At 37.1% G+C, this 17,477-nt stretch overlaps 1 protein-coding gene across 1 annotated transcript in view; it reads left to right on the top strand.

Annotated features, from left to right (window-relative positions):
* Positions 1-17,477, top strand: part of LOC128869445 (uncharacterized) — a 146,693-nt gene that overhangs the window by 127,030 nt on the left and 2,186 nt on the right. The gene's annotated exons all lie outside the window — the stretch shown is intronic.

Here is a 17,477-nt window from a genome sequence, read left to right as displayed (position 1 = left end):
AAAATTGACTTTTTGACCGCCATAATTAACTTTATTTAGCTCTGTGTTGGCTCAACGATGTTTGCCATTAATCTACTTAGCGTACCCGTGACCTTTGCTGCTTAGGTAGCCGCCGAATTCGGGCCCAGAAAGTAAACCTGCAGTCAAGTTGTATACCTAAGTATTTCATTACTTTTTGGGTCACTAAGGACGTGTCGTCTATTTGCATGCTGACCTCGAGTGGCATGTGACCTCGTGTCATGTGACCCGTGGTCCTCAAGCCATATTTGCGTCCCTATCTTGGTTCAGCTTCCTTCTAGCGTCCTCAGTATCCCGAGCTGGTATGACCGCCGCTATATCGTCCGCATATCCCACTAGATATGTATCTTCTGGCCCTTCTGTGCTCAATATCTCGTCGTAACTCAGATTCCAGAGATCAGGACCGAGAATGGACCCTCCAGCTGTGCCAGATGTTATCGCTTTTGTTTTCTGGCCATCTGGTGTGTCGTACAGCAGTTCACGCTCACTCAGGTAGCTCTGGAGAATCCTAGCAGATATGCAGGCATTCGAAACCTTTCTCGTGACATGAAACGAGATTCTTGTTTGAGATGATTAAATTTATAAATGTATTGAAGGTAATTATTTTAATTTAATTTAATTTGTCATTCTTCTTGCATAAATATATTTTATTAATATAGTATTATTATTGCAAACAATATAATTGCAATTTAATATAAATTAAGTATTGTCAATTTCACATCAAAACGCAATTCAGCACTTGAAAACTAAATCGGCTTTTAATTATGTTACGAAATTCAATTCGCCATTTTTCGTCAACATTCGTTTGTTGATTTTGTTGGCATTGTTTCCGCGTTGTATGTATGTACACATATGTGTGCGTGTGCAATTTCACTCCACTCGTAATAAATGTCAATATTTGTAGTAACATTAGCTTTTACATTCCACTTAAATAGTCCAGCTTGCCTTGGCAGCTGCCGCCTATGCTTTTATATTAATTATGATGATGACAAACTCAGAGGCATTCATAAATCAAAAGAAGAAACTAAAACAGAATTGAATTGCTGCTATTGTTGTTGTTTCTACAGTTGTTTTTTCTGATTCATCGTTTCTTTCTTTACATGTCATTTATACTATTTTGTTTTAATTGATTTTGTCTTACATTGTCACAGCTCTATCAACATTGATTTTTATTAGTCATTTGAAATTGTTGGTTGTTGATCAAAAATGAAAAGCACAAATTCATTTCTATCGGTTACGATTTTCTATCTCTCTTTCTTTCCTCATAAAAGCCAAACATTTTGCTACACACTTTCTTCGAATGCTACTGTAAGTTAGTATGTGTGTGGGTATGTGTGTGTGTATGAATTTATCTGAAAATCATTGCCCTTCTTCGCTCTTTACGGATTCATTTCAATTTCTTTTTTCACTGGTGTATGAATCAAAAAGTGTGCAGGTATAAGCCAAGAAGTATAAAATATAAGGCTTTGTTGGTGTGCGTAATAAATTTTGAACAATTTTTCATTTATTCATCATTCGCTGAACGGCGAATCAACAAATCGGGTCAGTGATGCACTTGACAATAAAAAGTCGTCGCTTTAGTAGAAAATTTTAAATAAGAACTTTCAATAAATGATTTTATAAAGACGGTTACGAATATACGCATACAAATATGAGGCATTCACATGCGAATAAGTATTGCACGAAAATCAAAAATATATTTGGTAATAAAGAGTCTTCCAAAAGACGCGCCTAGAAGTTCTTTTAAGGTGGTATTCTAGTGTAGAATTTTGAAAAAATCGCAATTCCTTTGCTTATTTTTAAAGTTAAGTCATTTAAAAATATTTAATTAAAAGGATTTTTTTAAATCCCTATTATTTCATGAGTTATAGGCTTTTTGGTGATATGGCATCGGTGCCAATCCGACCACTTCAACTCAACAAAAGACGGTTTTTCTCAAAACTACTTTTTTCGAGCTGACGGTAAGGATATCTCTAGTTCTTATGCCCCGATTTACTTCATATTTTGGGGAAAATGTTCCTTATACATTCCTTCATCGGATGATCCTAGCACGAAACCATAACTTTTAATTTAGTATTTAAACAAAAAAACTGATTTTTTTTTTAAATATGCAAAAGCATTTTTTTAAACAGCCGCCATATTGTGATAAATTTCTTTTAACTTGTCCAAGGCTCATTCGATAGCGATGTCTACATCAGATCAGCAGAAGGCTTGGAAACATGCACGCCAGAGCACAATCCTTTTTTGGACCCCCTACCGCAACTTCGGTGGAGGTTCTGATATGGTTTAGAGTGCATTTACATCGAAAGCAACTCTTGATATACAGTTTGCATCATCGCGAATGTATAGTGAGGACTACAAAAACGTTTTGGCAAATAGTCTACTTCCTTTTATTCAGGTTAATCGAGAAGTGCTCTGCGATTTTCAGAAGAAGACAAAGCCGGAATCCACGTAAGCAGGGAAACAAGGCAGTATTTGACCGATTGTTCCATAGAAACTATGGACTGGCCGGCATGTTCTCCGGATCTAAACCCAATAGAAAACATTTGGGGTATATTAGTCAGAAGAGTTTACGCCAAAAATCGCCAGTTTGACAACACCAACGAGCTTAAAGCGGCAATTAAGGCAGAATAGGCTTCCATAGATGTAAATTTACTTAAAAAGTTAGCAGAATCGATGAAATAGAGGTTATTTTGTGTCGCTAAAGCAAATGGGGCTTCTATAGAATACTAAAATATTCTAAACGACAGAAAAAAAATTCGAAAACGTATACTTTTGTTAAACGATCACTTTAATTAAACAGTGTTTTATCATTTTGAAACGCCTGGAAATACGTTTTTGCTAAAAATTTTCTTTATGTATTAAAAAAAGTTCTAAATTCTGTATTGAAACAGATAACTTTTGTTACTTACTTTTGTTACGTAAAATGATTATTTTCCTCCGAAATCTAAGAATTAAAAAACTTTGAAAAATTAGGGATGTCTTACGATTATGAAACGCACCTTAAATAAATAAAGATAAATAGATTTCATTTGTTCTCTCTTTTCCCACTGTTTGCAAGCTTGCGTATTAGATAAAAAAATATATATGAATATTAATAAAGAAATTTATAAAGCCAATATGAGCTCATAAGTAGATAAATATTTGTGCAAGTTGTTATAATACGCATATATTTTTTAATGTAAAAATATATAATGTGATTGTTTTTCTCAAAATAACATACAAGTCACCTAGTCCGCTTGCTTTCAACTCATCTACCTAAGCATAGCCAGATATGCAAATTTCTTTTAAATAACTAAAAATTTTATTTCTACAACAAATGCGCAAATTCTATGATTTAAATACTTACAAAAGAAGACAGAAAAAGTAATAAACAAAAACTTGTTTTTTATGCTTTTGGTTGATTGGAAATTTTCCTTTTGAAGTATCAGCGTTAAGAACACGCGGTTTTTGCAGTGAAATGAATGTTTTAAGCTGGTAAATGCGCAAATAATTATAAATATAAATATAAAGTACCCCAGATTCGTACTTGCCCTGTCTAGAAAGGAATGGAGAACTATCTTAGGTATATAGAGACAGGCCACAATTTGTTAGCGTCAGACGTATACAAGATGGGAATTGCAAACAATGATAGCTGCAGATTTTGCAATGAACTAGAAGAGAGGGAAACTCTTGAACACCTTCTATGTTCTTGCTCTGTATTAGCTAGGACCAGAATGAAATGCTTAGAAGCTCTACAATATGAGAGGTTAGAATGTCTCTCGGGGTTAGAGCTTCAGAGCTTACTTTTTTTTTTTGGCGGTGAGGTTGGGTTAAAAATGCCTTCGCACCATATATTTAGTAACCGTCGCTACTACATGTGTGATGATTCCACTAAAATACCATCGGGACTGCTTCAGCATTGCTTCGAGTTAGAGGGCCAAGACGGCGTCCTAAGAAGGGCACTTACTTACTCACCCTGCGTCCAGGGTTGCCTGTTTTGAGAAACCTATGCTCAATACTCTTCAGCATAACTTTCCATTTCACGCTTCTTTTCTTCGGATAATATTCTCCACGACATTTGCGACGGCATTCCATTTTCTTCGTCTATCATCATTTTCTCGATAATTTCTTCAGGTGTAAATACACCAATAGCTCGTTGCAGATATATGTTCCACCTCTCGCATTTAAAGAAGGTGTGCTCCGCATCGTCATACTCAGTATCTCCATATGTGCAGTTTGGTAGGCTCACTTTTCCCATTCGCCACGAGCGCTTGCGAAAGGACCCATGTCCGGACAAAAACTGTATGAGGTAATAGTTAAACTCACCGTGCTTTCTTTCTTCCCACTTTTTTTGATCGGGTATTAGTCTCGCTGTCCATCTACCGTACCGTTCAGAGTTCCATCTTGAGCGTTCCAAAGTGTGAGCGTTTGAGGTCTAATATCGGAGAAGCGTGGTACTGGGATTCCTGCGATTTTTGCCTCCCATCTCCGTTTGCGGATGGTTCCGCTGATAACTAAAACCGCTGCTTCAGATACTGAGAGCGCAGTTGCATTGCACAGAGTTTTCCACCGGCATTGCACCCTTAGCGAATCTGCCCATATTTCGAATCCGTATAAGAGAATCGGCGGCCGCCGTAGCCGAGTGGGTTGGTGCGTGATTACCATTCGGAATTCACAGAGAGGTCGCTGGTTCGAATCTCGGTGAAAGCACAATTAATAAAAACATTTTTTTAATAGCGGTTGCCCCTCGGCAGGCAATGGCAAACCTCCGAGTGTATTTCTGCCAAAAATATCTGCCGTTCGGAGTCGGCTTGAAACTGTAGGTCCCTCCATTTGTGGAACAACATCAAGACGCACACCACAAATAGGAGGAGAAGCTCGGCCAAACACCTAACGGAAGTGTACGCGCCAATTATTTATTTTTTTGTTTCATAAAGGAATCGAGTTCGTCGTGTCCATTAAAAGTTGTCGCTTGTTCAGCGTTGGACCACCAAGGTTTGCCATGAGCTTACTTAACCTGCCGCTTACTTTGGCAGCAGTAACTTAGCCTCGTGTCCAATTGCGCTCCTAGGTATTTGACCACTCTTACTTAGATTCGCAAAAGATGCAGGCTTATTACAAGAACATTTGAACAATAATACATTGATTAACAAATAAATACTTAGCAGTGCTAGCAACAAAAGCCTTTGGCTGGATCCAACTTTGTCTTCCCAAAGCTAAGCTAAACTAAGCTGAGCGAAGTGATGATATGGCAATTCTATGTTCGATGTTCGATGTTCGATGGAGTCAATTTCTATAATTTCTAGGCAAAACTGTAAAATAATATTTGTAGCACAATTGTGATTTTATATCTCCTTTCATTACCTGCTGTTTCAACTTTAGTCAGGTCAGGAACAGCCATAATTTTCACTTCAATAAAACTGCCATTCAAAATGAGTCAATAAATGTAAATGAAGTAAAACAACTATGACTTTTTTTTGTAATATTTTATTATATAATAAATCATGTTACACTTTTAAAAACAAGAAACATAATTTTTCATGTATTAGAAAACCTTACTCCAAAGTGTTGTTGCGCAATAGAAACTGGTTAGAAAGCTACTAAAATGTCAACAATTCGATTGTGTCACAAATTCTTAAAGCATTCACCTGCGTACTTGTATATACATATGTACATATGTATATTTATATATGCCATACATACAGCAAGAAAAGCTGAAATACACACACACATACATACGTACGTATTTTTATAAACTCACGTTGCAAAACAAAATTGCTCGAGTCTTCTAAAGTGAAGTCATTACGAAATTTACGCGTATCGAGTAGCGAGCGTGTGGCGAAACTGAAAATTGCGCGCATAATTGAACAGACTGTCAGGAAAGCGGACCAGACGTGGCAGGTGCCACCAGGCGCATGCGTTGCTTACGCGCCAAGTAACTAAGCAACCGAGTCAGCGCAAACAACTAAGCAACCGCACGCTGCAGCAAAGCTCCGTCTTCGACAGCAATGAGTGTTAGCAATAATTCGATTACATACATACGCACACATATACATACATAAATAACTACACACTTAAATAGATATGTATGTATGTGTGTGTATTAAGACGGTATAACAATTGAAGCAACAACGCCAAGGCGGAAGAACTGCGACGGCGGCCACCGCTAGCTATCGATGCACTCACAGTGTGGTGTTGTTGCTGCTGCAAATGCCCCTGTAGCTGTTAACTGTTCAGTCAGCAGTGAGGCGAGTTAGTGCAATGCAAACATAATAAATGCGCCGCACATGCGCTATTCATATCCGCATATTACCGCTAATGATGCGCCACGTAGAGTTGGGTAGGGAACGCAGTTTGCCCGAATAAACACGGCAAAGATTTTTTTCTCAACACTTCCATCTTAGCTTTATTAATATGCCTATGGTATTTTCTTTTCTTTGCGTGTTGTAATTTGCATCTTTCGCTTTTATGCAGTGAAAATGCAGATTGTTTATTATAAGTATATGATGCTCACACGCATACACACACACACATGCACATACACACACTCTCCTAACGCAAAAAATTTAGGAAATTCATGCAGCAAAAGTGTCGAAAGTGAGAAAAAGTTAAAATATCGGCCGCAGCATTCAAGTGTGTGCTTTATGTACATGGAAAATGTAGTACATACATATATGTATACAATATGTGCAAGTATGCATAAGAATATAAGCTCATATTCAGCCATGTTTGATGCTGTGAAGGTTTTGAACAACGCTTTCATATTGGGTTGTTCGGAAAGTAATTTCAGTTTTTTGTGAATACGAGGGGTGCCTTTTATATGTCGAAATTAAAGAACAAAAACAAATTTTAATCATCGAAAATCACTTTATTGTTTTTCAAAATATTCTCCAGATCTATACACTTTTGCATGCGCTTGAACCAATTGCCACTCTGAATGAGGTACCTCCAAAACATGCATTCTGAATGCCGCAACCGCTTCTTCAGGTGCCGAAAAACGTTGACCTCTCAGTTTGTTTTTTACGTACGGGAATAAAAAGAAGTCATTCGGAGCCAAGTCAGGACTATACGGCGGATGACCCATTAATTCGATGTTTTAAGTGCTCAAAAATGCAGTTGTTTGAGCCGATGTGTGAGAGCTCGCATTGTCCTAGTGAAGAGTGATCCGTCTTTGGCGATTGGTTTTCCTAATTTCTTGAAGACAACTGGCAAACAAATGGTTGTGTACCATTGTGTACCACTCAGAATTTACTGTTCTGCGTTGTTCTAGTAGTACGGTTGCGACATGTCCAGTTTTTCCGAAAAAACAGGTAACCATTTGCTTGGAAGTGCTTCGTGCGCGAACAACATTTATTGGATTTGGCTCATCTTGAAACACCCATACAGTCGACTGCTGTTTACTTTCAGGCTCATACGCGTAAATCCATGATTCATCACCTGTCACGATGCCATAGACGTGTTTCGAAGCCCCACGATCGTATTTTTTGAGCATTTCCTTCGACCAATCGGCACGAGCCTTTTTTTGAGCGATTGACAAATTGTATGGGATCCAACGCGAACAAATTTTTTTGACAGTCAAATGTTTATGCAATATTGAATGTATGCTGGTCCCACTAATGCCTAAGATTGTCTCAATCTCACGATAGGTCACATGACGATCTTGCAATATCAGTTCGCGCACAGCATCAATGGTTTTCGGAACAACAACTGATTTTGGACGACCATCACGAAATTCGTCTTGAAGTTAACTACGACCTCGATTAAATTCACCATACCATCGATAAACACTGGTCCTTGATGGAGCATCATTCACGTCGAAAGTTGTAAAAAATAATCGCACGAAAATGTTCACGATTTAATTCCATTTTTGGGCCGAGGTGAATATTTTAAGCTACTGTAAACAACACAAATAGCGCGGTATTTCAAAACGTTCTGAGTACGTAAAAGCCGAAAAATGTCAAACTTTGCGATACAGCTGTCAGTTGCCAGATTGCAACACCAGGGTTGCCAAATCCCGACATATAAAAGGCACCCCTCGTATATCGTGCTTCGAGGTCAAACCCAGGCCTTTCAGGTGGTCATAAACAGTTAAATTCGATGCATCAACTAATGCCTTTATCGCGTCTTTATCAGCTTCAACCGGCCTTCCGAACCGTGGTACATCTTCGACATCAAAATTGCCGGATCGAAATTTTGCAAATCAGTTCTGGCACCAGTCAACAGATCTTCTCCATACACATCGGTTCATTTCTTTCTGGCCTGAAGAGCATTTTTAGCTTTTCTATAGTAAAAAAGTAAAATGTGACGAAAATACTGCTTATTGCTCTCCATATTTAAAAGGGCACCGACCAAAAACTACTGCATAAAATCAATTGAACTTATGCACACACAAGCCTGGCTATATCAACTGTCAAAACATATAATGACAATGCGACTTAAGTGTGAAGTTAGCTGCGAAAAAATACAATTAAATCCTCTGTCGGGAAAAAACGAAACTACTTTCCGAACAACCCAATAATTTACATTAGCAGAGCTTGGCACGTCACTTATAATCGGGAGTGAAATAGGTATTTAAAATTTATTTATTTACTTACTTATCATTGCCGCTCCTTGGAATTAGATTTTTACTAAATTGTAGGTAGGTAGGTAAGTGCAATAGTTGAAGTGCAGGTGTGGAACTCCTCAAGTAGCACTAAAGCGCCGTTTTGAGACCATTATAAAACCTCCAATAGGCAGATATCTACAGCCAGCCAAAGCTGTTCATATAATGGAGGAGATAGATTGGCTTTAGGTTGGCGCACTGCCCCAGGCTGCCAAACCCGGACATTTACAGTGAAAGTGATCTACAGTCTCCTTCTCTGAATGGTAGCCACAGCTTCTGCCATAGGCGTTAGCTTTTCCGCGTGAGTGCCGATCGTCCAGTGTCCGGTAAACACAGCTATGAGTTTGGAAATTCAATGGCGAGGAGTCCAAAGGACTTTCTGAGTCCTTCGTATATTATACTGGGGCCAAAGGGGTTTCGAAATAGCACATGAAGAAATGGAGCTCCAGCTTTTCTGCACTTTCCTGAGAAGTAATATGTGCAGTTCCCCTTTAACAAATGTCAGGGGGATGGCGATAACCGGGTAGGAGGCAAGCTCATCAGCAATTTTATTTCCCTCTATGTTCTTATGTCCTGGAACCCAGATCAGAGATGTTACCTGCATACCCAAGAGCTTTGATCTCCTCCTTACAGGAGTTTACTAATTTCGTTCTGCACCATGGCGTCGTCAGAGTCTTAATCGCGGCTTGAATATCGGAGAAAATGTTAAACTAAATTGTACTTAAGCTCAATTATTTTACAATAAATCATAAAAATAAACCTAATTTCCAACTGTTACGTAAATTTAATAAATTAATTTTAATATCAAGTTTCGGAACGATGTTAAACGAGAAACGAAAAAAAGAGTATAGGAAGTAAGAAAGACTGTATTAGTTACCTTAGAATATTCTAATAATTTAATTTAACCCTCCGTTGAGCACCCGAAATTTAACATATTTCTATTATATCTAATTTTCCATCGAGTTATGAATATAACCGTTTAAAAAGGATCCTCGAACAGGACGAAAAAAGAGCCAGACACGGGTGCTCAAGCGAAAATTAAAGAAAGGTGTGCAACGGAGGGTTAAATTCACTTTAGCATTCACAGTTCTTAAGGGGTAGGCACGGCTAATTCGGTGAAAAAACAAAGGTGTCATCATCCATGTTGACGGGGCCAAAGATGTATCTTAAAATTGTTGCTTTCCATGCTAGCAATCTGCGCGCAGTCATCAACCTTGGAAACTTTCTTACATGTCTCTTCATCCAAAGTATTTTGGCATTGAAAACGGACAAAATCGATGAATAACCCGTCCCCTCCCATATCTCTATTATAAATCAAGCAAAATTAATCAAATTTTGAAAAATGGGCAGACTCACCCAAATGTGGTGTACTTATTGCCCTCCGCCTCATTTTGATGCGACATAAATATCATTAAAATCAGATAAAAACCACGACACTTTTTATATGTTAAGACCGAATTTCCGCCTGCAGTCTGATGTTATAATCTATAACTCTCTTTATATATGAGTCTGTCGGATTCCTCAAGTTAATAAAGAGCTGAAATTAAATTTTTACTAAAATATGTGCGAGTATAGAAAGCTCGGTCCGGTTCAAATTTGTACTTCCTTTCTTGCTATTAATTATCTCTTTTTTTTCTCAAGTATTCTCTACTACCTGCATTCTTACGGATTCCAGAAACTCTTACAAAGCGCACCTAATTCCGTCTTATACGTCTTTTTCGACAGTTCACTGAAATTTTTTACTATCCTTGAAAATTTGAATTTTACAACTACGTAGCTGGAATGAATTTCTTTAATTCAAACTATTTTAATATACTATTATTTTAAGAAAAAGTGTGTTTGAGTGTTTGAGAGAAAGATTCTGCGCAAGATTTTTGGACCTTTGCTCGTTGGCAACGGCGAATATCGCAGACGATGGAACGATGAGCTGTATGAGCTTTACGACGACATAGACATAGCGCAGCGAATAAAGATCCAGCGGCTACGTTGGCTTGGTCATGTCGTCCGAATGGATACAAACGGTCCGGCATTGAAAGTATTCGATGCGGTACCAGCTGGTGGTAGCAGAGGAAGAGGAAGGCCTCCTCTGCGTTGGAAAGATCAGGTGGAGAAGGACTTGGCTTCACTGGGTGTGTCCAGCTGGCGCCTGTTAGCACGAGAAAGAAACGACTGGCGCGCTTTGTTAAACTCGGCCAAAATCGCGTAAATAAATTTCCTTGCCAACCATCGAACCAAAATTAGTAGCATAATTCTTTTTAGCAGCATATTTTCCATGGTTTTATAAAAAGCAATAAAAAATGCTCCGCAGATAATGGCATTTCAAAGTCTCAATTCAATGTCAAAATCTCCCAACTCCCACACTAAGTCTGGACCACACCAACAGCCAATTGTTTACGATCATGTTCACGATCATCTAGACATTTGATATCTTCATTTTTGTACATAGGAATCTTCATTTCTGATTAGCGAGAGCAATTTTCATAGTCATGGAAACCTTCGTTCATTTACATGGCTTAAAACAATGAAAAACATTGAGATGCTGGCAGTGATTCCCACGCCCTCCAGCTGCCACGATATTTATATTTGCCATGAATAGTACATATGTGTGTGCGCCTTGCATGCATATGTACATACATACATACAGTTGCAATGCAACGATTTCTTAATTATACGCAAGACGTGGAACAATGCAATTATGTTTTACAATATTTCACACGATGTCATAGTGACAGCAGAAAATACATCTGCAGATAACTCTATGAATATCCAAATATCCGTGACCATGCAAACATTCAACAGTGCATGCATTCAGACTGTTTCTTCTTCTTTTTCTCGCTTATGTGCACAGACGAGCTGCCACTTGCATAAATATATCATTCAATAAGCAGCGAAGGCAATAGGAATGGCCGCTATGACCTTTAAAATTACAACAAAAATATTTTGTTTGTGAATTTAGTGAAAAATATTCATTTGATGATCTGCTATTTGTTTATGTTTTTCCCCGCCTATTTTATGCACATTGATTGACGTTTGCATGTAAAAGTGAAAATTTGGTTTTTAAAGCCGGAGCATCTCAATTTATGGCCAACGATTTACTTTCGTATCTCTTTACGAGCTTGGCTTTGTTACCTTTAAATATCGCGCATGTATTGCAACTTAAATCCAACTAAACCAGATGTACATACATAATGACAGCATTAGATTGTGAGATACCCCGAATACCAACTTACCGAAGATTTTGCCACTTGCATTTCATTCGTAGTTAAATTTAAATAATAAAATTGTCCAAATTGTTAGCTTTAAGTTTGCATTAGTCGTATATAAAAATATTTGATTTCGAATTCTGTAACTTCCAACAGAAGAATGATGTTTCGTAGTTATGGATCCACCGCAGTTTACCGATCCACCATACAAACTTACTTCGTCCACCCTCAAAATAAACACATTTGAAGATATTGAACACTCGGAGGAAATAAAAAAATAATAGTGGAATCGAAAGACTTGTTATGAAAAAACGCAGGTACAGAAGAGAATGACAAGAGTATAGATCCCCTGCATCTAAGGTGCGCTTCAAAAACGCCGAAAAAGCTTTAAGAAAAGCGCTCAAACTCGGAAAAGAGTATAATAACAGACGTTTAATACAAAACCTATCGCCAACGGGAGCTAATCTGCACAAAAATTGAGGTCACCAATTGAATTTGAGGTACCAATTCGCGACGATCAAGCCGCCTGGACTCGGGCAGATGCAGAAATAGCCAATGTGTTTGCTGAACATTTGAGGATGGTGTTTCAACCCAACTCATAAACTAATGGGTTTGAATTTCCTGCAACTCAAACCGATTTGACGAAATTTGGTATTGAGTCTCCATCACCACTTGAATATAGTAACAATGCCACAAAAATTTCTCCGCATGAGCTAGAGTCAATAATTGAGAAGGAGTTGAATCTTAAAAAACACCTGGGTATGATCAAATATCTCCTAAAATGATAGTAGAGACTCCAAACTGCGCTATTACATTTCTCAGTGTGCTTTTTAACGCAATTCTTCAAGTTGGCCACTTTCCTTTTGCACGGAAAAAATAGACCATTACAATGATCCCAAAACCATGAAAAAATAAAGTCAAGACAGCTTCATAAAGACCTATAAGTCTGCTACCATCTCTCTCCAAACTATTTGAAAAGTTGCTAAAACGAAAATTGATGCCGTATCTGCAGCAAAACTACATTGTTCCAGCTCATCAGTTCGGTTTTCGTGAGAAATACGGCACAATTGAGCAAGTCAATCGCATCAGCTCCGAAATAAGGAATGCTTTTGAACGACGGGAATATTGCTCAGCCATATTTCTTGATGCAGCTCAAGCGTTCGTCAAAGTATGGATCGAGGGACTTGCCTACAAAATCCAACTCACACTGCCACAAAGTTCACACAAAATATTAGAATCTTATCTTGCAAGTCGGGTGTTCATGGTAACATATAAAAACTACCTAACTGATGAAGTCGTTATTAAAGCCGGCGTACCACAAGGCAGTGTACTGGTTCCGCTTTCATATGCAATATACACGGCTGATCTTCCAACACACCCGCAAATATTTACATCCACGTTTGCTGACGACACTGCAATCATTTATTGCTCCGAATGTCCAATAAGAGCGTCGGGTGAACTCAACAGTCAGATTCAATAAATAATGATAACAGTATAAAAAAAGGCTTGCTGATACAGCCGCATTTAACAAAAAAATACATATGTACATAAAACTTATACAAATACATACCTGAATGCAATCAGGAAATTCGCAATGTTTTTAAGGTCAATTTTTCAGCCAATCAATAGCAAGCGTCTTTAAAATTAACAATAAAAGTGCATTGTGGGCAAATTCATTGCACAAGTTCGTGTCTTAAGTCTTTTGCTTGCAAACGATCTTCCCCGAAAGCAGTCGGCAATGCGGATGCTCATTTTAATGTAAACGAATGTGTAAAAATTAAAAAAATTAATTGTTTCAATTCGTCATAAATTTGGCAATTAATATTATTGCATTATTTTTCATATTAATATATTAAAGATAATCCAATTCAATTTAGCCACTCCATTTGTAATCAAGCAACTTTCCATTTCATTGCTAATTGCTTTGCTCAACTTCTAGCTGAAAATATTTAGTCGCAAGCAAAGCTTAATAAACATTCTAATAATTAAGGAGACAGTAGAATTTTTTCCTGAAAAAAAAACAAAAATTCCATATTAGTCATATATCACTCATCTACTATTAATCAATAAGTCTCAATAATTGCGCTAAGTCGGTGTTGATTATCTGTCAGCTTCTAACACGGTAACTTTTTATGTTGTCCTCAAAAATTACTACCAGTTAAAAGCTCGATTTCTTCTTAAATCGCTCCACTCATTTGAATACCATCGCACATGTGGTGGTTGTTGTTAATCTTCACTCTGCGCTGGCAAACCACGAGCGTGAACAAGTGGCGTATCTGTTAATTAATACAATTAGCAACAATTATGTGCGATAATTTATGATTTGTGTGTGAGTGCTTGAGTTAAAAGTGCTGTTATGTACCAAAGCGTCCAACTCACTTAGTTGTTATTTTCGAAGCGCTTCTCCGCTTCACTGCGCATTTTCGCACTGTTGGCTCACTTGTTTATCTCGGCTAAGCTCAAAATCCATTTGTTGACTGCAAATTCGTACACATACATACATATGTACACATTTGTAAATATACCTAGATATATACTCTATGTATGCATAGGTGTGGCATGCGTGTGTCATACTTTATGACTTGTTTACTTGCCAGCTTAGTTTACCCAAAATAAGGCTTTTTTTCATTTCTTATTATTTTCAACACAAATCACAATTTGCATAGACCATACCAAATATTTGTTCTTCTAAAACTTGACAGAAAAATTAATTAAAATTCGAAGACTAGTATTTTAAGTTAGATGGCAAGTCAGTTAGAAACTTTTTTATATGTAATTCTCAAAATTTTTTAGCTCAATTTCTATTTATGAGTAATTTTTTATAGTTATTACACAAAACCAACAAAGCGAATCAATGAATATGCTGAAAATTTAAAAAAATTATGCTTTTGAAGTCTTCAAATCTCCAAATGTCGATTAAGAAATTGTATAGTTTTTCAAATTTACTTCAATTCAATTCTATTCTTACAATTTTTTTTTATTGTAAGAGAGAATTGGACAAAGAAAATATTTCAACATTCAACAAAAGTAAAATACTTACAGATTTAAACAAAATATTTGCATACATCCACATTCGGCAAACAAATAACAACAAATGAATGTTTGCGTTTGAACCGAGCGAAATTAGCGACTTATCAAGGTGAATATGAAAAATGAACAGCAGTGGCAGTGTTAATCTATATGTGAAAAAGGAAATTTTCGCATATGAAACGATTTTTGCGCTTGCTTGAGATTTTGTGTTGATTTCCTGCTCACTGTATTCCCCTCTATTAGCTGACAGAGGCGAAAAAAAACTGTTCCGCCACCGCTTAGTAGCTGCACTGGAATTAAGGAAAATTAAGTTATTTTCTTAGGAGCGCGTGATACTGTTGGCGATTGGCAAGTGCTAAGCAGCGGGGGCAGTGAGGGCATATATAGGGCGTGAGCATGCAATTTCATTGCTTCATTGCTTCATAATTTCATAAATACAAATTTAAGTGTGCGCGTGTGTGTGCGCTCATTTTGGAAGCTGGTACTTTCACAGTTGTTTGTTAGATCAGCACCTTGTATATTTACTTTTGCTCTTACGTCTATACGACTCGTTCGTTTACAAATACTTATATGTATGTATGTATGGGTAAGTAATATGTGACGCTGTGTATTAGACTTGAGTGCAAAAAGAAGGTTCAAAAAGCCCCTTAGTTTCGATAGTTTGCCAGTATCACAAAAATGCTCAAGAAAGTGCACTCAGTTATGCCAAGAACAGGGTTGCCCATATTCGACGGACCCATCTGGCAACCCAGTATCTTTTGACAGAGACGTCAGATCGCTGAATGACACACCGCGTTGGTAGCAGTGTTGCCAACGCCAATAAATCTGAGTCGCTAGGGCCAATATCAAAAGTCGCTAGAAAGTCGCTAACTCCATCAGGAGCGGATCCTAAATTTCATTCTGAGAGGTGCACAGGAGGCCAGCTGCGGACTTAAAATTTTTAGATGAATAATAATTAAACCAGTAATACCAACTCTACTGAAATTTGAGATCAACGGAAGTTAGTTTCAATCAGCGGAAGTACTGGTTTTTTTATTATGATTTGATAAATCCACTAAATTTTCTAACGCTTTGTTAATTTGGGTCTGAAAAACATTTGTGTCTTTAAAATATCATTGGAAAGCATGCGTGATTCAATAAATGTTGAAAAAGTTATTTACGAAGTTGATCCAGTACTCGATTCAAATGAAAATTTGAAAATTTATAAAACTAATAATATAATATTAACTATTACGCTTTTATAATGAAACCAGGCAAATCATACAACAATTTACTGTATTATTATTAATTAAAGTCTTGAAATGGATTTATAAAATATATTTAAGCATAGTAAAGAAAAAGTGGCATAAAAAAGCTACGCTTTAAGGGGGAACACCACTGTCATCCTAAACTTTTATGGAAAAATATTAATTTATAAATTTAAAATTTCAATTATAGATCGATAATTTATCGACGATAACACACCAATAGGCAGTGTGTTATTTTATCTATAGTCACTAAATTGTTACTCTAGAGTATAGAAGGTAAAGGGCATTCACGGGTAATCAAGTTGACAGAAAAGTATCTATTGCCTAAAACGGTTTTGATTTGCTCTCCAAAAGTCGCCAGATAAGTCGCTAAATCATTTTTGTCGTCAAAACTTTTTTTGTCGCCAAGACTCAAAGCAAAAGTCGTCAATTCTAGCGACAAAGTCGCTAAATTGGCAACACTGGTTGGTAGCGTCAGTCCAAGCAGATTTTTACCATGGAACAGTACACGCCACGCGAGCGCTCCCAAATTGTTGAAATTTACACTCAACAAAAGAAGTCAAAATAAGAAGAAGAAGAAGAAAAATTGCCATATTTACGCCACTGAAAATTCTCACAAAATTCAAGAGGTACCTCTTTACGACGAAGAAGTCACTGTTTGGTGCGGCGTTAGTGCGAAAACGATTAAACCGCGATCGCCCGATTTAACATCACCTGACTTCTTCTTGTGGGGATATTTAAAATCAAAGGTTTATATTAATAAGCCAAAGACCATAGAAGAGCTCAAGAACAGTATCTGTGAGGAAATAGCCGCTATTCCAGCCAAAATGTTAACTAAAACTATGAAAAAAAAAAATGCTGCAAAACGGGCACAATACGCCGTACAGGCTCAAGGCGGGTCCGCGGATATGGGCAACCCAGTAGTATCTCTAAAATTAAGTTAAATTGCATCTCAGAAGATTTTAATTAAGTTCATAAAAAAAATGTTTATAAAATATCAAATTAACACCTTGTCGACCGATCACAAGTTAACTCGTGTTTTCATGCCCAAACGTTGTTGACCGATCACGAGTTAACTCGTGTACCTGCATTAGCTATTTCAATTCAAAGTTATATAAAATATATGTCGAAATTTCTTTTCAATTCATTTTGTATATAATAAATAAATTTATATTGTTTCACTTCCGCATTGAACTACGAAATAAGAGCCGGTGACATGCGATAGATTCAGCGTAAAATTGCCGGTCAACAATGCGCTAAGTTGAAAAATATTAAAAAAAAATCATCTATCATTTACAATATTTATTTTTCCATGTTGCTGAACGACCTTAATTTGCAAATATATTTATATTTATCGCTCACAATATACACGCATGCGCGTAGATATTTGAGTAC

The sequence above is a fragment of the Anastrepha ludens genome, chromosome 2 (assembly GCF_028408465.1).
Source record: "Anastrepha ludens isolate Willacy chromosome 2, idAnaLude1.1, whole genome shotgun sequence".
In the NCBI taxonomy this organism is placed as follows: Eukaryota; Metazoa; Arthropoda; class Insecta; order Diptera; family Tephritidae; genus Anastrepha; species Anastrepha ludens.
This window is presented reverse-complemented; position numbering and strand designations above follow the sequence as displayed.